The sequence below is a fragment of the Protopterus annectens genome, chromosome 2.part2 (genome assembly GCF_019279795.1).
Source record: "Protopterus annectens isolate FY-2018-M chromosome 2.part2, PAN1.0, whole genome shotgun sequence".
Taxonomy (NCBI): domain Eukaryota; kingdom Metazoa; phylum Chordata; order Ceratodontiformes; family Protopteridae; genus Protopterus; species Protopterus annectens.
Genome location: NC_056730.1, coordinates 843,409,674 through 843,434,956, shown reverse-complemented (window position 1 = coordinate 843,434,956; position 25,283 = coordinate 843,409,674). Strand labels below are relative to the sequence as shown.

The 25,283-nt window shown below is 44.3% G+C and overlaps 1 non-coding gene across 1 annotated transcript; it reads left to right on the top strand.

Moving 5' to 3' along the window:
• The first annotated feature begins 11,305 nt into the window (after positions 1–11,305).
• On the top strand, positions 11,306–11,387 carry TRNAS-UGA. The gene has a single exon. It is a non-coding gene; the product is annotated as a tRNA-Ser (tRNA).
• Positions 11,388–25,283: the final 13,896 nt, after the last annotated feature.

Genomic DNA, 25,283 nt, shown 5'->3' with positions numbered 1-25,283 from the left:
TGGGAGTTTTCATTTCCACTGCTGTATTTGTGGGATACTGTCATCATCAGACTTGCCAAAGATAAATTTACCTCTTTTAATGTAGTCTCCAAAAAGGGAGCACCTCTCAAAGGAAATCACATACATACACCCCACCACACAAACACAATTGCAGGAATCAAACCCCTACCTAACTAGGCTATGATTCTGCAGAAGTATGCATTAACACAACATGCTATATGCTTGACTGGGAGCATTTATTTCCACTGCTGTATTTGTGGGATACTGTCATCATCAGACTTGCCAAAGAGAAATTTACTTCTTTTAATGTGTTTTCCTAGTCTCCAAAAAGGGAACTCCTCTCAAAGGAAATCACACACATACTCCCCTCACAGCAATTGCAAGACTCAACCCCTACCTATGTTATGATTTAAAGAGATATGTATTAACGCAACATGCTATATACTTTACGGGGTTGTTTCATTTCCACTGCTGTATTTGTGGGATACTGACATCATCAGACTTGCCAAAGAGGAATTTACCTCTTTTAATGTGTTTTCCCAGTCTCCAAAAAGGGCACTCCTCTCAAAGGAAATCACACACTCTCAGCAATTACAGGATTTGAACCCCTATCTAACTATTTTATGATACTTGAGAGAGATACATATTAACACAAAGCATTATATGCTTTACTGGGTGGTTTCTTTTCTCCTGCTATATTTGTAGGATGCTGACATCATCAGACTGGACATGGTAATGTGTGCGCACTTTGTTTTATGCAATCCCAGGAATGAACCATGTGGGACAGCAGGTGTTAATAGCTTGAACAAGACTCCACAATTCTTAGCTTGTGTGATCTATCTGTGGACAAATTGACATTCCTTCATATGACAATACATATTTATGCACAGATTGTTGATTTTGTGGATACAACATGTGTCTGGGATGTCGATAAAGGGCTATTCAAAGTCTTTGTGGGACGTGTGTAGCTCCTTTCAGTGATGTATGTCCTGGGTGGCTGCATTGCAAACAGTCTGGCAGGTTTGGGAAACATGATCTGCCCATGAACATATCAAAGTTGGTAGGGTTGTGTGTTTGTCGGCTTCCAATAGCTCTGTTTATGACTACAGTCATGATGAACTCCATGGCCTTGCAGATCAGACTTCATAAGCTTATAGGACTATAGTCCCCATGGTCTGTTGTGCACCAACACTTGTGGGGTGTGCCATATGTTGCTGTAACCCATTCAACAGTTTCAGATCCTGTAGAGAGGGTAAGGCTCAACAGACTGTTTAGGTGCAGGGTCTGTTTGTTCTGCAGTTCACTTATGACACATATAGGGAAACAATGTAATCCAAGTGATGCCATGTTTTTGGCTTTGGAAGGAGCTGTTTACCCATTCTACATGTGATATCTCCTGGTATGATGATAGGGCCTTTTGTCAGTGGGAGGTGGGTATGTATGTATGACAGGATGTCGGCATTGTCAGTCAGGTACAGTTGGCACTGACTCAGGACATATATGAGTGTACATTGCTATTTATGACATAGCTGAAGGAAGTGTCATGGTTCTGTCTGGACTCTTTCGCAGATAATCTTTCCAAAACACCAACAAACCTGAGCACTAAACCCCTGTTATACTCTTTTACACACAACACCCTACTGATCCTTTTTGATCAGTCAACAGAGTATTTCATCATAATATCCTGGCATGTCCAAAGGTCGGTTTTGTGTGTAGTCTGCAGTCCAGCTGGTGAATATGGGACTTTTGAGGCAATGTTACAACTGCCTTATGTACACAGACAACCCTCTCCTCCTCCCAACAAACTCAGATATATGTGAGAGATGCAACTATACAGACAAACAAGAGGCTGAGCTCTCTCGACCCATGACTGGCACAGTCTATCAGGTGGTGAAGGTGACCACACGCACCACAAATCCAGTCTCACATAGACCTATAGCGACAGCAAACAAAATACATTACCACACAAAAACATACTTGGAGGCTCTAAATAAAATCTGCCTAAGCAGCAGAGACCTCCAAAGCAGACACCCAAACAACTGCTACCCCACAACAATACCCACATATCACATAGTTCACAAAGTCAGTGTGCCACACAGTCACAGACAACACAGCATCAATGGGACCGGACGGTGTCCCGGCCTGCATCTTACATAAGCTTCATGAAGAACATAACCCTCACATTAAGTCACTGTTCAATATTAGACTTACTACAGGATATGTACCCAAGGAATGGTGTACAGCAACAGTGGTCCCGCTCCACAAAGGTGGTGCCACAACGGACCCCGGACACTATCGCCCTATAAGCCTAACTAGCCTGGTCTGCAAAGGTATGGAGCGTATCATCATAGAGCTCATACACAAAGACATCGGGAACCTACAGACACTGGATCCTACCCAATTCGGCTTTGTTGAGGGCAGATATTGCCTCTTGAACCTGGTCGACTTCTTTAAACAGTTACCAGGTCCATAGACGTAGGGAAGGTAGTCCACACAGCCTACCTGGACCTCGCAAAACCCTTCGACACAATACCCCACTCGGGCATCATAAATAAGCTCACCAGCTTAGATATCAACACATATGTCACAAGATGGATTGCTAACTGGATCAGGGATAGCACCCACATGGTCAGTATTGCAGGTGCCATGTCTGACTCTACACCAGTTACACGTGGCGTCCCACAAGGCTCAGTACTGGGACCTCTCTTGTTCAGTATATATTTCTCTGACGTACAGGCTAACACAGGAGGAATATGGCTGACCAAGTTCGCAGATGACTGCAAACTGGGTGCCATAATCGACTCTCCAGCTGGCACAAGCATCCTCCAAAAGGGTCTCACAGAGATGGATAACTGGTGCCAGAGCCATGGCCTACAGCTAAATGCCATTAAATGCATAGTCATCCCCTTTGGGAATAACGAAGTGCCCACACATTACCACATAGGTGGTAATCCATTAAGTACGGAAGAAGTTATTAAGGAATTGGGGACCCGAGTAGATAGTAATCTCGCCTTTGACAATCACGTTGCCAAAGTGGTTAGACAGACCTTCTATGTATCCCACCTTATCCCAAAAGGTTTCACATCTAGACCAAGTGAGGTCATTGTGCCCCTATATTCATCAGGCCCATGATTGGATACAATGCCCCATTTGGGATGCACCTTACTCGACACCTGCAGCAACTGTAATGGCACAAAAGTACCTCACCAAGTGGATCTAGTGACTCACACAGATGCCCTGCGCAGTTCGGCTAAAGTAACTCCAGCTTTACTCAGTCACTTACCGCCTACTCGGATGCGATCTGTGCCTGATGTTTAAAACCATGTCCAACCCAGAATTAATAGACATGCTCCACCTCAAGATATCCAAATCCCTTAGAGCTACACGCTCCAGGGAATTAAACCTCAGCACAGATATTAATAGGACATGCTTGGGGGACAGATTCATATCCCAGAGGCTCCCCTCACTCTGGAATGAGATCCCAGTCCCGCATAGACAGAGCCCCTCACTGACCCTCTACAGAAGAAATTTTGATGAGTGGATGGGTGATTGTATGTTTACCCCTGGGATCTCTTCTGGGTCCCTGCTAGACAGAGGCACAATAAACTAAGCATAAAAGGGCTATCTTGTGTGACCTACTATTCACAGGCACAGTCTACTAATCTAACAGGGTTGCGAAAGCCAAACACACTCTGGCTAGGCTTATAAATGCCCTAGGGCAGGTAGCCTAGTATCAACCTATGAACCTATGATAATGTTTGGAATGTACATTGTTTATTGATGATACTGATTGCAGGTTTTTTATCTTCCTTGCTTTCCCACTTTCTATGAACAACCTAAGTATCTGCAGAACATATTTGATTATGTCAGGGTTCCAATATATTATATATGTGTCTGTTGTCATATAACTGTGTGCACAAGGCAGATTGGTGAATAGTGAGAGGTTCCTGGGTTAACACATGCAACTGCCGGATATGTGTGGCCCACTGCTGTACTCAGGCATGGCCTAAATGTGTGAGCATGCTCAGTGTGACCTTTCAGTATGTTGCTGTTTGAAGTCCACTACATTTGTTAATGTGTGTGAACATGACCAATATTAACATTTATACTATATGTGTGTTGAAAATCAGGTTCTATTTTTACTGCAGGGCTCACCTTTGTGTCATAACTCGACAGGGATTATGCTGTGCCTGCAGGGTTTCCATGTGATACTTTACATAGACTTATCAACATTTCTTCATACAAGCTGACCAGCAAAATACTGTCATGGTTTAGTGGTTCCGTTCTATGACTGTAATGCACTGTATCCTGGGTTTGAGGCCTGTCACTGCTTTATATTTTCATACTGAGCAGACCAGACTGCTTAAGGGCCAGTAGAGCAAATATGAGCATGTTGGCTTTTTTTCAGCTATGTCCAACTTTGAACAAGCTTGTCCAACATTGCTCAACGTTAACCAACATTGCTGAATGTTGCCCAATATTGCTCAACATTGACCAAAGTTGTGCTAGTTAGTGTGTGCAATTTTGTTTGCATATACTAAATAGTGGTAAAAGCTGTTTAGCACTGCTTTATGTTGCTTAACACATGGCAATCATACCTCAGGTGGTGCTGCATGGCTGCCTATGTCGGACACACATACTGCACTCCCTATACATGTTTGAAAACAGGTAGTGTCAAGTTAGGCATCCCTTTTACTATATGTGCGAGTCAGAGAGGTATCATTTCCAGGGTTCCTACTGAGGCAGTGTATGTGCTATGTGTTGCCTCTTTGCCAAGGCCAAAGCATACTGGGCACGCCTCCGTCTGCCTACTGGGGCAGGCTCAGGTTGTTCCTCCTCTGAGTCACGCTCTGCCTGTGATGGCCTTGGCAGTGGTGGGGGGCTGTTTGGCCCAGCCCTATGCTGGTCCTGCTGCAGCTGTTTTTGCAAGATCATATTATGTAGCTTAGCACATACCATGACAATTTGGGTACATGTAGTTGGTGTGTACTGCAAGGCTCCACCAGATGTGTCGAGACACCGGAACCGTGACTTCAGCAGCCCAAACACATGCTCTATTACATTACATGTTTGTGCATGTGCATCATTATGGCGTTCCTGTTCAGGTGTGTGTGCATTTCTGATGGGTGTCATCAGCCACGGCTCCAGTGCATAACCTGCATCCCCCACTAGGTGTCCGTGTGGGATGTCCCCATTGGCAAATGTCTGGTACAGCTGCATCAAATGCCAGATGTGGGAATTGTGGTAACTCCCAGGGCAGCCAGCACACACATTCATTATTATGCCCTGGGCATCACACATGACCTGGCAGTTGATGGATGGGAAGCCCTTGTGGTTAATGTAGGCCCTACCCCGCTCACCGGCTGGTGCTTTGATGCGTATGTGCGTGCAGTCTATTGCATTGCACCCACTACCTCAGGGTATTCCGCTATTTGCTGGAAGAGATGCATATTGCTGGCCAATACCTCACGGGCATTGGGGAAATATACATGATCACCGACATGTGCTGACATGGCATCCAGGAACTGGTGCAGTACCCTGGAGGCTGATGCCTGTGATATCCCCATCATATCACCAGTTGGTCTTTGGAAGGTACCTGCTGCTAGTATTCTTAGGCCAACACATACCTTGGTTTCCACTGGGATGGGTTCCCCTCTGTTGGTTCTGTGTGTGAGGCGTGGCCTGCACAGCTCAACTATTTGCTGCAGGAGCTCTCTGCCCACTCTATAGCGCTCTACTATCCCCAGCTCATGTAACCCGTGGTAGGTAACCCTGGGCCTCTACACTCTTCTCCTTCTCCTCACTGTGCGTTGTCTGGCACCATCTGCATTGTCACCACCCTCAGCAAGTCGCCTATGTCTCATTATGACAGCTATGGTAGCCCCTAACATTTCTGCTCTGAGTGAAGCTTTTTCAGTTTTCACTTCTATTAGCTTACTCCTGTCTTGCAGTGTCTCTTGAGAGAAACATCCTGCACTGCTGTTTGCAGAGTTTTAAGTGCTGGGCTGGGCTACTATTCTGCCTGTGTAATTGCCTGATTCTAATTGTTTTCACCTGCTAGCTCCAGCAGTATTCCCTGCTAGCTTCCTACTAATTCTGTTGCTTCCTTTTTCCTTTCTGTTTCCTCAGGGGGGAGCAGCGTGCATACCAGCAGAAATGCGCTCTCAGTGGCTTACACGCGCGCACACATGCTTACACTGTTCAGGATCTGCCTATTCGGGTTAAAACGCGCCACACCAGTGCAAACAGTCTTACAAGTCTGCCAACAGGCTCCCACATGCTCAGTCTGCCCTACACGCGCGCACACCAGCGCAAGCAATGTTAAACATCTACCAGCATGCTCCCACATGCTCAGTCTGCCTTACACACGTGCACACTGCTCTACTCGCGCTTCATGGTGCGCACACGTGCGCATGCACGTCCAGCAAGAAACTTTAGTGTAAGTAACAGTGTACACCTTCCATTTCTTGACTTTCCCAGACTTATCTTGTGGCACTCCTCTTTCCCTGATCTGTGTCTGTCATCTGTCATGTTACACTGACCTCCAATGAACTGCATTTCTTTCTACCATTCCCCCCTGTGATGTCACCTATCTCCTACTCTATTCCTCCCCCTTATGTATCTCTTACACTACTCAGACTGTGCTCATTTGCTATGTGACTGTGAGATTCAGTATCCTAACCCTCATTTACATGAGATTGCCTACTAATGCTTAGTTACGTGTCTTACACTCAGCTTCCCCCCTTAGCAACCACTACACAGTGGCCATGTTGTTTTTGGTCTGCTGGTCCCTGCATTGTCATTCCATGTATTGCATAAAACCCACATTTGTGGGTTTATAATGTTCATTTTTATGTTTTATGCAGCGCAGCCCGTTTGCGCGGGGCTGCGCTGCATTTAAACATCGGTGATCGCCGAAAAAATAAATTATATTTTTATTATTTTTGCATCGGGTTACCTTGCCAATGGCCACATATTTGGCCATTGGCATGCTGCCTGACACATATGCACCCTTTATTTGGAGCTGACATGGCTCCATTGTGAATTTTGCAGAAACGTACTCAGTTGTCAACTGAGTACATTTCTGCAGCTAAAATGTCTCTTACACGGGCTGGTTTCTGCTTCGTGGATCGCTAATATACCTCATTTGCATACCTTTTGGCTGCAAGTGAGGTATTTAGCATGTCCACGCCCAGTCCGTGTAAGAGACGTTTTAGCTGGTCTCTTACACGGAGTTTAGGACTGTTCCTGGATCGCGAGGCTTGCATGGAGTGTTACACGTCTCTTACACTCCGTACAAGCCTTCGTGAATCCTGCCCTTACTCTAACAGAATGATATGCCCTGGAACATATTTTCTGCATTTCAGTAGTAATTTGCTTATTTTTACAGCTGTATCTTAGAATCTGGATTTTTGTGGGAAGTGCTTCCTCTGTTCTGAAAATTTTATTTCATCCTGGCAAATACTCAACACAAGGAGTGAATTATTTGTTTTTCTCTTCATGGAGCAAGGTATGTTTAACTGCTTTGGTTTACTGTGTGGCAATACATGGTGCATGCAGTCGGAAGTTTCCAGGATCTGAAAAACTCTGTACTATTGCCTATAAGAGTTACTCATAGGGAAATATGTCTACTTTCTTAGCAGATTGGCTGTGGGTGTAGTAATCGTGGCCGAGTGGTTAAGGCGATGGACTAGAAATCCATTGGGATTTCTCTGCACAGTTTCGAATCCAGTTTATTACAGTGGTGTTTTTTTTTAGAGTCTTTCATGCTCTCTGAGACATATATGTTTACATCAGACACCTTGTAGTGTTGAGCTAGTATATCTAATCAAGTGGTTTCTTAGCATTTGTCTTTTGTTCTTGGTTCATCTATTTAACATTTTCTGGGCATTTGTTGCAGTTTATAAAAACTAGCTTACTCTCTTTCTGTTCTCTTCTTCTGTCAGAGATTTTACTGTGCCACTAAGATGATGACATCAGACATAATTTTCAATGTTGTGCAAAAAATGACACCGCTTGAAGATTACTGCCTTGTTTGAGGATGTTCTATTTAATTCTGATCTCTTCCTACTCTGATCAGGGTATTGAGGGACATTGGGATAAGATATATCTGTTCCATAGTGTCCATAAAGTCTTTTTTTTTTAAGAAGGAAGCCAACATGGTGATCATTATGTCATCAAACGAAGACCTTTGCAATGCTGATTCCTTTCTCTGTTTTCCATCTTTGGCATGATATCTTATAAATCTTTCTTTGTCTTTTACCGAGCTTACCCTAAATAATTTTTTGATTTTTACATGAGGATTCATCATTCCTTCACTTGCCGTCATCCATTCTTCAATGGACATTGCTGATGTATGCTGGAATAAAACTGTTAAAAGCAACATTGACATGCCAGGGAAATGTCAAGACTGAAAACACAAAGGATTCCACTGAGATTTGAACTCAGATCACTGAATTCAGAATCCAGAGTACTAACCATTCCACCATAGAACCATCTTTGGAAACTTTCTAAAGAAGCACAAAAAAAAAAAAAAAAAAAGTCCCTTTGCTGTCTCTTTAGAAATGGCAGTGTACTACTCCAGATATTTCAAGCACTATTTTTCCTCCAGACAACAGAATTGTGATAAGAGTTTACACTGATTCTTCTGTCCAATTACACACATTCTCACACAGACACAACAGGATTATAAAAGAAACAGACTATCCTATAAAGCTACTGTCACTTAAGTAGTTTGTTATGCAATTGTAAGCCTCTTCAGTGCTTTAGTCTTGTAGAGAAGCGAGTTGACCAAATATTATGGATGATGTATACTAAAGAAAAGCAAGAAAACCCCTCACACAGATTCTCCTGCATATCTCATTGTTAAGGTATCAAAAGTATTTCAGGTCATAACAGTCATAGCCTGATCACCTTTTGTACTGCGTTTATATATATTCACATTTCTTTTTTGCGGCTCATTAATATGGTTTCCCCATGAGTACCTATATCCATTTACATGTGGGAAAATAGCAAGAAAAGATTCATGTGCTGATTCTCATGATGTATAACTGCTATTTACAGTGCCTGACTGTAACACGTAACATCATTCAGTGGTGAGACTATTCTCCAAGTAAACCCCCTAAATGCTTCTGATACAAAGCATTGTTGTATAAGTTCTGGATTTATGATATACTTACTCTAACAGAAAGTGGACCGAATGATATGCCCTGGAACATATTTTCTGCATTTCAGTAGTAATTTGCTTATTTTTACAGCTGTATCTTAGAATCTGGATTTTTGTGGGAAGTGCTTCCTCTGTTCTGAAAATTTTATTTCATCCTGGCAAATACTCAACACAAGGAGTGAATTATTTGTTTTTCTCTTCATGGAGCAAGGTATGTTTAACTGCTTTGGTTTACTGTGTGGCAATACATGGTGCATGCAGTCGGAAGTTTCCAGGATCTGAAAAACTCTGTACTATTGCCTATAAGAGTTACTCATAGGGAAATATGTCTACTTTCTTAGCAGGTAGCTTGTGGGGTTGGTAATTGTAGCAGAGTGGTTAAGGCAATGGGCTTGAAAGCCATTGGGGTTTCCCTGCACAGGTTCGAATCCTGTTGATTATGGTGTTTTTTTAGCATCTTTCATTCACTCTGAGACATATATGATTACATCAGACACCTAATAGTGTTGAGCTAGTTTATCCAATCAAGTGGTTTCTTAGAAGTCTTCTGCAAGGTAAGTTAACACTGCAGCTAGCAGTTGTTATTTCCGACCTAGTACTATCTCCTAAATATCCTTAGCCCATGCCATCTTCCTCTCACGGAACCTGCAGAGTCACATTGCTCCGATAGATTTTACTTGCTGTACCCTAAAATGGTTTTGTGTTTTGCTTTTGTTTGTCAAATTAATTTGCATATATGACAGGTAAGCATTAAATAATTTCCATATATTGAGGTATTCCTGCCACATGTTGCAGTTTTGCTGCAGCTTTCTTGTGTTGTTAATTTGTGGCTGTTATAATAGTGCATTTCTGAAAATGGTACTTTGTCTTATACTATGCAGTAATCATTTAAAAAAAATGCAAGTAATCAGCAAAGAAAATGTATTGAAGCAGTGAGTGATTAATCAGTGGCATTATTTTCCATCCAAATGCAGAAGGGAGCAGGAGACAATATTTCATACTTCTTGCCTGGCTGAGTTTCCAACTCTTTCAGAGATGTCAGAGTCAAAATGCACTTTTGACAGTCTAGAATTCAAGACAGGAACACAAATGTTAGTCAGAGTACTTAGGGACATTGAGATAAGATATACATGCTCCTCAGTACCCATTAAGTCTTTACTTAGAAGAAAAACAACATGGTGATCATTACAGCATCAATCGATGCCCGTTGCAATTCTGATTCCTTTCTCAGTTTTCCATATTCAGCATGATAACTCATAAATATTTCTTCCTCCTTTAGTGAGCTTATCCTAAATACTTGTTAATGTTTACAGGAAGATTCAGCATTTTTTCATTTCCTGTTATCCATTCTTCAATGTACGCTGGACAGGAGTGATTGGAATAAAACCATTTCCAGAGATGTAATGACAAAACTGAAAGAGCAGGAGCTTCCACTAAGATTTGAACTCAGATCACTGGCTTCAAAGTCCAGAGTGCGAACCATTACACCATGGAATCAGCTCAGTTTTGAGTTTTAAGGAAGCAAAAAAAAAAAAAAAAAATTTGTTGTCCCATAAGAAAGGGAAGTGTACTACTCCTGCCGGTTCATGCAATATTTATTTATGTATTACTTCTGATAGCAGAATAATGATAACAGCATATGCAGAGACTTCTGTCCAAGCATACACACTCTTACACAGGCACAGGAAGATCAGAAAAAAACAGATGATGCTATAAGTATGTTGTAAGTCTCTTCAGTGCTTCAGTCTTGTAGAGAAGCAAGATGACCTGATGGAATTGCTGACATATTGCAAAGAAAGGCAAGAAAGCTCCTCAGACAGATTTTCCTGCATATCTCATTGTCGAGGTATCAAAAGTCCAGGACATTCATAGGTTGATCATCTTATGTATGGCGTTTATATATGTTTATATTTCCTTTTATCAGCTCATTAATATGGTTTTCCATGAGTGCCAGATCCATTTCCATGTGAGGAAATAGTAAGAAAAGCTTCTTGTGTTAATCATCATAATGTACACCTCCCATGTATGGCGCATGACTGAAACATGTAACATTATTCAATGTTGAGGCTATTCTCCATGCAAAGCTACTAAATGCTTCTGCTATAAAACCGTTTTCTCTGAAGGGTGGCAGTGGGTGTTGTAATCGTGGCCGAGTGGTTAAGCCAATGGACTTGAAATCCATTGAGGTTTCCCCGCACAGATTTGAATCCTGTCGATTACATTGGTGCTGTTTTAGTATTTCTTCTCTCTCTGAGACATATGTCTTTACATCACACAACTTGTAGTGTTGCAACTAGTTCATCCGATCAAGTGTTTTCTTAGAATTCATTATTTCTACTTTAAATTTAGTTCTTTGGTCATCCATTTAAAATCCTGGTAGAATTTGCTCTGGTTTAGTAAAACTGCTTACTCACTTAGGGCCGGATTCACGATGGCTTACACGGAGTCGAAGAGTAGAGTAAGACTTCATGCAGCCATCATGTCCGACGAGCGATCCAGGAACAGCCTGCAGGGGCGTGTAAGAGAGCTCCTAAAACGGCTCTTACACGGACAGGGCTGGGATATGCAAATCACCTCAATTGCAGGCGAAAGTCATGCAAATGAGGTAGATTTGCGATTCAGGAAACCCGAACCTGTCTGAGTAAGAGCAGTGTTATTTGCAGAAATGTACTCAGTTGACAACTGAGTACCGTTCTGCAAATAGCAAAACGGAGCCATGACAGCTCCAAATAAAGGTTGCATCCAGTGCAGGAAGCATGCCAATGACCAAATATACGGCCATTGGAAATGTTCCCTGATGCAAAATTAAAATAAAAATAATTTTTTTACGCCGATTTCCGATGTTTAAGCATAGCACAGCACCGCGCAAATGGGCTGCACTCTAAAACACAGAATACTAAAAATTATAACCCACAAATGTGGATTTTATTGAAATTGTTAATGTACAATGCAAGGGAATGGCAGGCTGAAGACAACATGGCCACCGAGTAGAGGTTGTTAAGGGGGGAAGCTCAGTCTAAGACATGTAACCAAGCATTAGTAGGCAATCCTATGTAAATGAGTGTTAGGATAGTGAATCGCTAGTTTACATAGCAAATGAGCACAGTCAGTGGAGTGTAGGAGTAGGATATGGGGAGTAACAGAGCAGAAGATAGGTGACATCACGAGGGGGGTATGTTCGAAAGAAGCGAAGCTCATTGGAGCAGAGTGGCATGTGTCCGCTGTCAGTTAGACATCATGGAAAGAGGTGTTTCAACAGGTAGGCTAGGGAAAGCCAAGAAATGGAAGGTGTATACCGTGGATAAAACCAAAGTTTCATGCTGAGCATGCATGCACGCGTGTGCGCGCGTGTAAACGCGAGTTAGACAGAGTGTGTGCATGTAAGCATGAGTGCGTGCGTTTAAGCCGGAGTAAGCATGTATAAGGCTGTGTAAAGAGTTGTAAGCGCATTTTCACTGGTGTGCACGCATTTTAACCCAAATAAGCAACTTTTAGTCCATGTAAGCATGTGTGCGCACATGTTAGCTGCTGTGAGCGTGTTTGCGCTTGTGTGCGCTGTGCTCCCCCCCGAGGAAACAGAAAGGGAAAAGGAAGCACAACAAATAGTAGGAAGCTACCAGGGAGTACTAGCAGAGCTAGCAGGTGAAAACAATCAGAATCAGGCAATTACACAGGCAGTACACTAACCCAGCCCAGCCTAGCACTTAAAACTCTGCCAACAACAGTCCATTATGTTTCTCACAACAGACACTGCAGTAAGCTAATAGAAGTGAAAACTGAAAAAGCTTTAGTGAGACAAAGAAATGTTAGGGGCTGCCATTGCTGTTATAAGGCGACATATGCAACATGCTGAGGGTGGTGACAATGGAAATGCTGTTGGACAACCCACAGTGAGGAGACGGAGAAGAGTGTACAGGCTCAGGGTAACCTACCAGGGGTTACATGAGCTGGAGATAGTGGAGCACTATAGAGTGGACAGAGACCTCCTGCAGCAAATTGTTGAGCTGTGCAGGCCATGCCTCACACACAGAACCAACAGAGGGGAACCCATCCAAGTGGAAACCAAGGTATGTGCTGGCCTAAGAATATTAGCAACAGGTACCTTCCAGAGACCAACTGGTGATATGATGGGGATATCACAGGCATCAGCATCCAGGGTACTACACCAGTTCCTGGATGCCATGTCAGCACATGCTGGTGATCATGTATATTTCCCCAATTCCCGTGAGGTATTGGCCAGGAACATGCGTCTCTTCTAGCAAATAGCGGAATACCCTAAGGTAGTGGGTGCAATAGACTGCATGCACATACGCATCAAAGCACCAGCCGGCGAGCGGGGTAGAGTCTACTTCAACCTTAAGGGCTTCCCCTCCATCAACTGCCAGGTCGTGGGTGATGCTCAGGGCATAATACTGAATGTGTGTGCAGGCTGCCCTGGAAGCTACCAAAGCTCATTGGAGCAGAGTGGCATGTGTCGCTGTCAGTTAGACATCATGGAAGAGGTGTTTCAACAGGTAGGCTAGGGAAAGCCAAAATGGAAGGTGTATACCGTGGATAAAACCAAAGTTTCATGCTGAGCATGCATGCGCTTGTCTGTGGCGATATATTATGAAGTTAGACAGAGTGTGTGCATGTAAGCATGAGTAAATCGTTTAAGCCGAATGTAAGCATGTATAAGGCTGTGTAAGGAGTTGTAAGCGCATTTTCACTACAGGTGTGCACGCATTTTAACCCAAATAAGCAACTTTTAGTCCATGTCAGGATGTGTGCTTTATGTTAGCTGCTGTGGCGTGTTTGCGCTTGTGCCAATGCTGTGCTCCCCGAGGAAACAGAAAGGGAAAAGGAAGCACAACAAATGGTAGGAAGCTACCACGGAGTACTAGCAGAGCTAGCAGGTGAAAACAATCAGAATCAGGCAATTACACAGGCAGTACACTAACCCAGCCCAGCCTAGCACTTAAAACTCTGCCAACAACAGTCCATTATGTTTCTCACAACAGACACTGCAGTAAGCTAATAGAAGTGAAAACTGAAAAAGCTTTAGTGAGACAAAGAAATGTTAGGGGCTGCCATTGCTGTTATAAGGCGACATATGCAACATGCTGAGGGTGGTGACAATGGAAATGCTGTTGGACAACCCACAGTGAGGAGGCGGAGAGTGTACAGGCTCAGGGTAACCTACCAGGGGTTACATGAGCTGGAGATAGTGGAGCACTATAGAGTGGACAGAGACCTCCTGCAGCAAATTGTTGAGCTGTGCAGGCCATGCCTCACACACAGAACCAACAGAGGAACCCATCCAAGTGGAAACCAAGGTATGTGCTGGCCTAAGAATATTAGCAACAGGTACCTTCCAGAGACCAACTGGTGATATGATGGGGATATCACAGGCATCAGCATCCAGGGTACTACACCAGTTCCTGGATGCCATGTCAGCACATGCTGGTGATCATGTATATTTCCCCAATTCCCGTGAGGTATTGGCCAGGAACATGCGTCTCTTCTAGCAAATAGCGGAATACCCTAAGGTAGTGGGTGCAATAGACTGCATGCACATACGCATCAAAGCACCAGCCGGCGTGGGGTAGAGTCTACTTCAACCTTAAGGGCTTCCCTCCATCAACTGCCAGGTCGTGGGTGATGCTCAGGGCATAATACTGAATGTGTGTGCAGGCTGCCCTGGAAGCTACCATGATTCCCATATCTGGCATCTGATGCAACTGTACCAGACATTTGCCAATGGGGACATCGCACATGGTCACCTAGTGGGGGATGCTGGCTATACACTGGAGCCATGGCTGATGACACCCATCAGAAACGCACACACACCTGAACAGGAATGCCATAATGAGGCACACGCACAAACACGTAATGTAATAGAGCATGTGTTTGGACTGCTCAAGTCATGGTTCCGGTGCCTGGACACATCTGGTGGAGCCTTGCAGTACTCACCAACTACATGTACCCAAATTGTCATGGTATGTGCTATGCTACATAATATGATCCTGCGAAAACAGCTGCAGCAGGACCAGCATAGGCCTGGGCCAAACAGCCCACCACCATTGCCAAGGCCATCACAGGCAGAGCGTGACTCGGAGGAGGAACAACCTGAGCCTGCCCCAGTAGGCAGAAGGAGGCATGCCCAGTATGCTTTGGCCTTGGCAAAGAGGCAATGCATAGTACATACACTGGCTCAGTAGGAACTCTGGAAATTATACCCCTCTCCGACTTGCACATAAAGTAAAAGGGATGCCTCAGTTGACACTACCTGCCTCCAAACATGTGCAGGGAGTGTAGTATGTGCATCCAACATAGGCAGCCCTGCAGCACCACCTAAGGCATGAATGCCATGTGTTAAGCAATATAAAGCAGTGCTAAACAGCAATTACCACCATGTAGTATATGCAAACAAAATTGCACACACCAACTAGCACAACTGTGGTCTATGTTCAGTAATATTGGGCAATGTTGGTGAATATTGAGCAATGTCTGACAAGCCTGGTCTAAGTAGGGCATAGCTGAACAAAAGCCAACATGCTCATATTTGCTTAACAGGCCCTTAAACAGTCTGGTCTGCTCAGTATGAAAATATAAAGCAGCGATGGGCCTCGAACCCATGATACTGTGCACTATAGCCAAAGTATGGAATCACTAAACCATGACAGTATTGCGATGGCCCACTTGTATGATGGAATGTTGATAAGTCTATGTGAAGTATTCCGTAGAAACACTGCAGGCACGGCATAATCCTTGTTGAGTTATGACACAAAGGTGAGTCCTGCAGTGAGAGCAGAACCTGACTTCCAACACACACAGTATAAATGTTAATATTGGTCATGTTCGCACACATCAACAAATGTAGTGGACCTCAGATAGCAACATACTGAAGGTTCACACTGGGCATGCTCACCCACTTGAATAAATGAGACAAATGTCAGGCAACAAAACATGTAATATCAGAACTGGGCATGCTCACACTTAGGCTATGTCTGAGTACAGCAGTCGGCCACGCATATCTGGCAGTTGCATGTGTTAACCCAGGAACCTGTCACTATACAGCAATCTGCCCTGTGCACACAGTTATATGACAACAGACACATCTATAATATAGTGGAACCCTGACATAATCAAATATGTTCTGCAGATACTGAAGTTCTTCATGGAAACTGGTAAAGCAAAGATGATAAAGACCTGCAAACAGTATCAGCAATAAACATTGTGCATCATGAACATAAGCATAGGTTCAGAGGTTGATACTAGGCTATCTGCTCTAGGGCATGTACAAACCTAGCCAGAGTGTGTTTGGCATTCACAACCCTGTCACATTACTGCACTGTGTGTGTGAATAGTAGGCCACACATGATAGCGCATGTACGTTTATGCTAGTGTGCCTCTGTCTAGCAGGGACACAGAGGATATCCCAGGGGTAAATATACAATCACCCATACAGTTGTCAAGATGTCTCCAGTAGGTGATCAGTGGGTGGCTCTGCCTATGTGAAACTGGGATTACATTCTGTAGTGAGTGGAGCCTCTGGGATAAGAATCTGTCCCTCCACAATGTCCTATTAACATCTGTGCTGAGGTATACGTCCCTGCAGTGTGTAGCTCCAAGGGAGTTGAATATCCTGAGGTGGAGAATGTCCAGTAATACTGGTTTGGGTATAGCTGTAAATAACAGGCACACATCATATCTGAGTAGGTGGTAAGCGACTGAGTAGAGCTGGAGTTACTGCATCTGAACTATACAGGGCATCTGTGTGAGTCCCTAGATCTGCTTGGTGAGGACCGTCTGTGGCCAGTACAGTTGCTGCAGGTGTCAGGTAAGGTACACCCCAAATGTGGCATTGTAACCAAGCATGGATGTGATGAGTATAGGGGCACAATGACCTCACTCGATCTAGATGTGAAACCATATGGGATAAGGTGGCACACATAGCAGGTGTGTCCAACCACTTTGGCAATGTGAATGTTAAAGGCGGCAATACGAACAAGTGATGTCCCCAAACCCCTAACAACTCCTACCATATGTAATGGAGTACTACCTATGTGGTAATGTGTGGGCATGTTGTTACTCCCAAAGGGGATGACTATGCAACTAATGACATTTAGCTGGAGGCCATGGCTCAGGCACCAGTCATCCATCTTTGTGAGACCCTGATTGAGTATGCATGTGGCAGCTGGAGAGTTGATAATGGCACCCAGTTTGCAGTCAAGTGCAAACATGATCAGCCATATTCCCCCTGTGATAGCCTGTACGTTAGACAAATATATACTGAACAAGAGAGATCCCAGGACCAAGCTGTGTGTGATGCCATGTGTAACTGGTGTATAGTCAGACATGGCACCTGCAATTCTCACCTTGTGGATGCTATCCCTGATCTAGGTATCAATCCATTGTGTGAGATATGTGTCCACATTGATGCTGGTGAGCCTATGCATAATGGCCCAGTGGGTTATTGTGTTGAATGGTTTTGCAAGGTTCAGGTAGGCTGCGTGGATAGCCGTCCCTATGTCGATGGACCTGTTAGCCATTTAAAGAATACCTACAGGTTCAAGAGGCAAGATCTGCCCACAACAATGCTGAAATGAGTAGGACACAGTGTCTATAGGTTCCCAATGTCTGTGTGTAGGAGTCCTATGACAATATGCTCCATAGCTTTGCAGAACAGGCCACATAGGCTTATAGGGCAATATTGTCTGTGGTCCATTGTGGCACCAACTCTGTGGAGCAGGACCACTGTCGCAGTACGCTATTCCTTGGGTACATATCCTGTGGTAACTCCGATATTGAACAGTGATGTAATGTGAGGGTTGCGTTTGTCATGATGCTCGTGTATGATGCAGACTGGGACACCATCTGGTCACATTGATACTGTGATGTACGCTATGGGGAGGGCAGCATTCACCTGTTACTGTGTGATGTTAGGGAGGTTATACTCTGTTGGGATGGATAGTTGCTCCTTAGGGGGGATGGGTGGGAGACATCTGCACTGAACCTGTTTGCCAGGATGTAGGCAATGCCAGTGGGTTCTGGGTAGGTTTAGTCAGTATGCATTAACTCACAGCATAATAGTGAGTGTCCACCCAGGTTCCTGACATAACTGAAGAAGGCCGTGTGATGGTCCTACTTGTCAGGTGCAATTGTCTGGTAGAAGCGGCCCTTAGAAAAGTCAATGAGTGATTGTAGCTGTCTGCTAGTACAGATCACAGATGCCTTCCCTGTCTGGGATTGTGCTCTATCATGTAGTAGTGCCCTCTTGATGTTGTACAGCTTATTAATGGCTGGGGTCTACCAGACAGATCCCCTGCCATTGTAGTAGTGGGTCTTGTTGTTATTTGGGAGAGCATAATCCATGCAGTCCACTAGGTGTCCATAGAATGTGTATGTAAAGGATGCAGCAATGTGAGCTGTATATGCCACTGTCTCAGGATCTCTGAAGGATACCAACTTGCTTCGGTGAAGTGAGATGTTGGCTCATGAGAAGTTCACCAAGATTACCCAGGATGGGTGTGTGGAGGGTATATGTATGTCCTGTGAGATACATGTATGTTCTGACCTTACCAATGAGGGGTATATCACTGGTGTGGAACATAGAGTCCCCATGTTGGTGATGAGCAGGTCCAACATGTTTCCCCCTTGTGGCTGTGCTGACTGGTTGTGCCAAAGCATATGAATCCACAAATTGTAGTGACTGTTGGGTGAGGTTGTCGGGGCTTGAGTAGTATCCCCAGTCAATATGTGTGTATATGAAGTCGCACAATATAATGGTGTCTGTGGAGACCTGCATATTCTCCATAGTTCCCACAAAAGCCGAGTGTGGTTCCTGAGTTTGGGAGTGTGTTCTGTAGCAGGCAACAAACTGAAAGGCAGTATTGCACAATGGTAGTTGTCTATGTATGGTCTGTGATGCTTTGTGCAGTGCTACTAACCTGGAGGTGTGTGTATCTGTGATGTATATGGATACTCCCCCTAGTTGTGTTGTCTGTTCCAAGTCTTGTTGTCAGACAGCATGGTATGGAACATAACCTGGTAGTGCTGGTGTGCATAAGCGAGCCTGAACCAGGTGTCTGTTAATGCACAGATATTGCTCTCCTCCATACTGAGGAGAGTCCTGAGTGGCCACAATATGAGGTTAACACAACTGTTGTTGAGCAGCATTACCCTTAGTTTCATTTAACCTGTAATGTCTATGGAGGTGGGTTTGTCTTCTGAGCCCTGCGTAAAAAAGGTACTCTGGTGGTAGCAAGAGCCTTAACCAGCATACCAAAGTCCAAGGGTGACAGGTGCAAGCTGTCCATAGTGAAGCTACATGGCATGTTGAGCATGTCACCATATGCTGACAGACACTGTATCTATCCCCTATGAATGAAACAAATTTGTTAGGTAACTGTTAAATGTGATATGTGTGTCCGTATACTGTGACATCATAATTGGTGGGTGTAAGATGCTAGACAAGGTCAGGGTCATACTGGCCTGGGCTACATGATCAGAGTGTACCTCCATGTATCATGTCATGTGGTCCAGGGAGTAACGTCTGAGGTGACACACACCAGCATGGACAATGATGGTGCCAGTCTTGTACTTACTTTGGAGTGACCTGACTGCCTGTGTTGTGCAGCAGACCCTGGCACCCAACAGACAGCCCAAAGTGACTATTCCCTTGTCAGGGCTGGTGAGTGGTACTTCAGTGTGTCTGAACATAAGTGTCACCTATTACAAGTGTATTAGGTGTGTTGTTTAGCCTGAAGGGCAGTGACTGTGTGGCACACTGACATTGTGAACTTAGTGATATGTGGGTATTGTAGTAGGGTAGCAGGTGTGTGTGTGTCTGCTTTGGAGGCCTCTGCTGCTTAGGTAGAGTACATTTACAGCATCCGAGTATGTCAATATGTGCTAATGTGGTTTGAGTGCTGTTGCTAGAGGATATGTGAGACTGATATGTGGTGTGTGTGGTTACCTTCACCACCTGATACACTGTGCCAGTCATGGGTAGAGAGACTTCAGCTCCCTGTATGTCTATATAGGTGCATCTCACACATATATCTGAGTTTGTCGGGAGGAGGAGAGAGTTGTCTGTGTACATGAGGCAGATGTGACATTGTGTCAATATCACAATATCCACCAGCTGGACTGAAGAGTACACACAAAACCGACCCCAGGACATGCCAGGATATTATCATGACATACTCTGTAGCCTGATCACAAAGGATCAGTAGGGTGTAGGTGTGCAATTGTCTTTGAAAATAGTGTCCTTTTTGGAGACTGTGAAAACACACTAAAAGAGGTACATTCCTCTTTGGAAAGTCTGATGATGTCACCATCCTACAAATACAGCAGGAGAAGGGAAACCAGCCAGTCAAACAAATAGCGTGCCATGCGAATGCGTCTCTCTATAATATCATAACATAGGAAGGTAGGGGTTTGAATCCTGCAAACACTAACTGTGTGGGGGGTGTATTTGTGCACTTGTCTTTGAAAGGAGTACCCTTTTTGGAGACTGGGAAAACACACTAGAAGATGTACATTCCTCTTTGGAAAGACTGATGATGTCACCATCCTAGAAATACAGCAGGAGAAAGGAAACCAGCCAGTAAAACAAATCGCGTGCCGTGCTAATGCGTCTCTTTCTAGTATCATAACATAACTAGGTAGGAGTTTAAATCCTGCAAACGCTAACTGTGTGGGGGGTGTATGTGTGCAATTGTCTTTAAAAGGAGTGCCCTTTTTGGAGACTGGGAAAACACACTAGAAGATGTACATTCCTCTTTGGAAAGACTGATGATGTCACCATCCTAGAAATACAGCAGGAGAAGGGAAGCCAAACAGTAAAACAAATAGCGTGCCATGCTAATGCATCTCTCTCTAGTATCATAACATAGGTGGGTAGGTGCTTAAATCCTGCAAACGCTTATTGTGTGGGGGTTGTGTGTTTGTGAGCAATTGTCTTTGAAAGGAGTCCCCTTTTTGGAGACTGGGAAGACACACTAGAAGATGTACATTCCTCTTTGGAAAGATTGATGATGTCACCATCCTAGAAATACAGCAGGAGAAGGGAAACCAGCAAGTAAAGCAAATAGCGTGCCGTGTCAATGCATCTCTTTCCAGTATCATAACATAGTTAGGTAGGGGTTTAAATCCTGCAAAGTGTATGTGTGGGAGGGGGGGTGTGTATGTGTGCAGTTTCATTTGAGAGGTGTTCCTTTTTGGAGACTGGGAAAACCCAGTAAAGGAGGTATATTCCTCTTTGGAAAGTCTGGTGATGTCACCATCCTACAAATACAGCAGGAGAAGGTAAAACAACCAGTAAAGCAAATAGCGCACCATGTTAATGCGTCACTGTTTAGTATCATAACATCGTTAGGTAGGGGTTTGAATCCTGCAAATGCTGATTGTGTGTGTGTCACTGTTGGCCAACATGGGGTGGGTTTTGCTTTTACTATGGTATGACATAGTATGATGACAACAGTAAGTGCATTACAGACATCAGGTATCTGCGTGGCAAATATATATGTGTACATGTCCCCTCAATCAGTACATAGGTGTGAAGCCTGCATACTACATGAATACATTTGTTTCCATTGACAGGTTGTGCCGCTGCTACTCAGATCGTAGGTCACATATGTATGTATGTGACATGGCCATCCACTGTTGTGTTCTGTGACCAAGGTCATCTGTGGCACACACACCCATGACAGTTACTTAAGTGTAGTGTGAGTGACGGTATATGGCTGGGGTATATGTCAGACATGTCTCCCTTTGAATACCAAAAAGCGACAATGAAGAAATTATATTTTAGGCTTTCTTCCACTTTATTCATACCATGGACTTCCTCAGAAAACGGGAACTCTCCCATGTTCCCGTTTTATACAGGATATGATGTCATGTTGATGTTACACTTATCGTATACATGCTAATAATCATATTTAAAAAATATATAATTTAAAGTTCTTACATTTTTATATTTAAAGAATTAATAGTGCACTATGATATGAATTCATTTCTTGTTACTCTTACAAAAATAAACAATTATTTATATGAAGAATATTATTGACATTGTATCTGTGTGTATAATGCACTATTAATTCTTTAAATATATGTATGAATAAAGTGGAAGAAAGCGCTAAAATATAATTTCTTCATTGTCGTTTTTTGGTATTCAAAAGGGAGAGCCGTTCAAGTGTGGTATATGTCAGACATGGTCATACACAACAAAGTCTGCCAAGAATGGACAGTTTTTATATGTGTACGACTGCCTTGTGGATATGCATTCAGGCCTCTAATGTCTGTGATACACCTTGGGACTCCATAATACCTATGGATATGTGGATACGAAGGGACACATGACATAACATGGGTCTGTATGTACACAATGGTACCCGACATACATGTTGTGGGCTACCACCAGTGTGGTACTAATGGGATAGTATGTATAGTACATGAGGATGACTATGCCATAGTCAGCTTACTGCTATACAGCAAGTATCACACAACAGGTATCTGTCTGTATGATACCCTTGTGTAGGATATGCGTCCCATCCAGGGAATGCATTGTAGGCCATTCCATGCATTCCCAGATTTGGATGGACACATCCCTAGTGTGTCTGCATGTACCTAAGGGGGCTATATGACACACAGGTGTGGTCACAGTAATGGGTGGCGGTCATCACCACTGGTTAGTGTTATAATGTAGCACCGGAAGGATTCAATTGATACTGGGTTCCCTACTACTGTGTGTCATTTGTCAGGACATCATCCAGTGATTGCTTATAGTCATGCTGTTGAGGTTGTGTATACTACCAGACTGCAAATCATTGACTGATATTAACGGTATCACCCGCAGCATAGTGTCAACCCATGTCATACACACGTCTACCCATGTTAGTACATAACTGTAGTAGAATGCATACTGGCCATTGAAAGATGCAATGGGATGTTAATAATGTGTACGACAGGGTATGCCACATGTCCCATGTGTCCACTATGCATGTACATCCAGACAGTGTGCACCCACCATGTTCACAGATGTACACTTGCTAATCTGTACTGCACACATCACACACGTACTGTCCACTCGCTAACACATGCTGGCAACACATCACACATCAGCCAAGTGGCACATGGGTGGATAATACATACTCAGACCTAACAGTGGTGTAAACAATGCTACATTGACAAACAGAGCTTTGATGCATAATGTCTGCTCAGATATACCTACAAGGATGTAGTTAGACTTCCTTGTTGACAACTCGCTATTATTGCTACACTGCTATAGTGTCACCCTGTGCATCAGCACCATGTTAGCCTGTCCCTCCATTGATAATGCAGATGACAGGAGGCGGCACAGGTATCATCATATGCACAAGGCGTTTTGTTGTTTGCCAGAGCCTGACATTGACCCATCCAATTGACATGTCTGTGTGTGTGTGTGTGTGTGTGTGTGTGTGTGTGTGTGTGTGTGTGTGTGTGTGTGTGTGTGTGTGTGGGACAACAGTACAGCATGGGCCAATGTTGATGTAATGTGTGTGTGTATGTGTGAGCCCTAGTTGTTTGTTCACTGTCTCCAGCCATGAACACAGTACCTGTGCCTGGCAGGGGTGCTACGTACGATATCAGGTACCAACCCTGACTGGGTACTGTCATCAGAGGCAGAGGTATGATGACTGGACCCATCATGTCCCTGCTGGGACTGGCCAGAGCCACATGCACGTGGTTTACTGGGAAGGACAATGGACAGGCCAGCCCTAGCATTGCTGGGGCTGGTACTGCCACTACGGGAGCAGCTGTGAGCTGTGGGCCATCCGCGACCACTGCCAGCTGTTGCTGTTGCTGGCATGCGTCCAGGTCAACGTCGCAACCGTCCCGCACGGTCCTGGCTTGAGGAAGACATGTTGTGGAGGGCATCTATTGTCTCCCCACAATGTCTATCAATGACCTTGGCATATGTCCAGATGGCACTAGCAAGGTCACGGATGCTGTCATTGATAGAGGTGTTATGTGCCCTCTGCACCCTAAGTCCCTGCCTGGTGTACCGTTCCATACGTGCCTGAGCCTGAATTACAACCTGGAACATAGTGGTCATCATAAGACTGTGAGGGCACACCTGCCAGGGGCAATACATCAAGTGGTGCTCCCCCGAGAACCTCTGGACCTCTGCCTATGTGGTACCATTGCGGGTCTACGGCTATGGCTGCTGTGAGGGGATGCACGTGCCATGGGCACCACACTCTCTTGGTCAATGCCAACTATATGCTATCCCTCCCCTATGGCCATTGGTGGTGAGGGATGTAATGGCAGTATGAGTGTGCGCATGGATGGGGTTGAACGTTGTGTACTGTCGATTGGTGGACCAATGACAGACCCTGTCAAATCTCCCTGTGCCAAAATACATGTTTCACCATCACCACTATCCGTGGCAGTGGCTTCAGGTTGCCTGCTGCTTTTGCCAAGCCCTACCTCAACACCTGTGAGAGGAAGACAGGAAACAAACGTTACGGTCTGCACATGCACACATGCACACATGCGCACATGAACACATGAACACATGAACACATGTACACATGCACACATGCACACATGCACACAGGCACACAGGAACACATGCTCACAGGAACACAGGAACACATGCACACTCCTCACTACAGCAGATACACACACACAACAGACATCCAAATCATATTCAATACTGGTTGAAGGTGGGTGACAGTATCACAAGGCAAACAGTCATGCACATGTGTCAGCATGCAGAATAAGTGTTGTTCAAGTCCATGCAGTGTGAGTGTAGACAGCCATAGTTGATGACAGTGTACATGGCTGTGGTGCATGTGTGTACATGTTCAGTGATTGCCTACACCCTGGAACACAATGTGTACAAGGACACAACATTTCTGTGCAAGTATTATAAGCTCTGCAATGTCCTGTGCACCATCACACACAGGTATACATACCATGGCTGCGTGTGTTATATGTGTGTCACATGGATTTCCATGTCTGATTGCAGTGTCTGTGTCTGTAGCAGATAATTGTGGCACAGGTGTAGCACATGCATGCTATGTACACACACGGGATGGTTGGTGCATGTATACATGATGGGATACCAATCCTGGACATGGCCGTT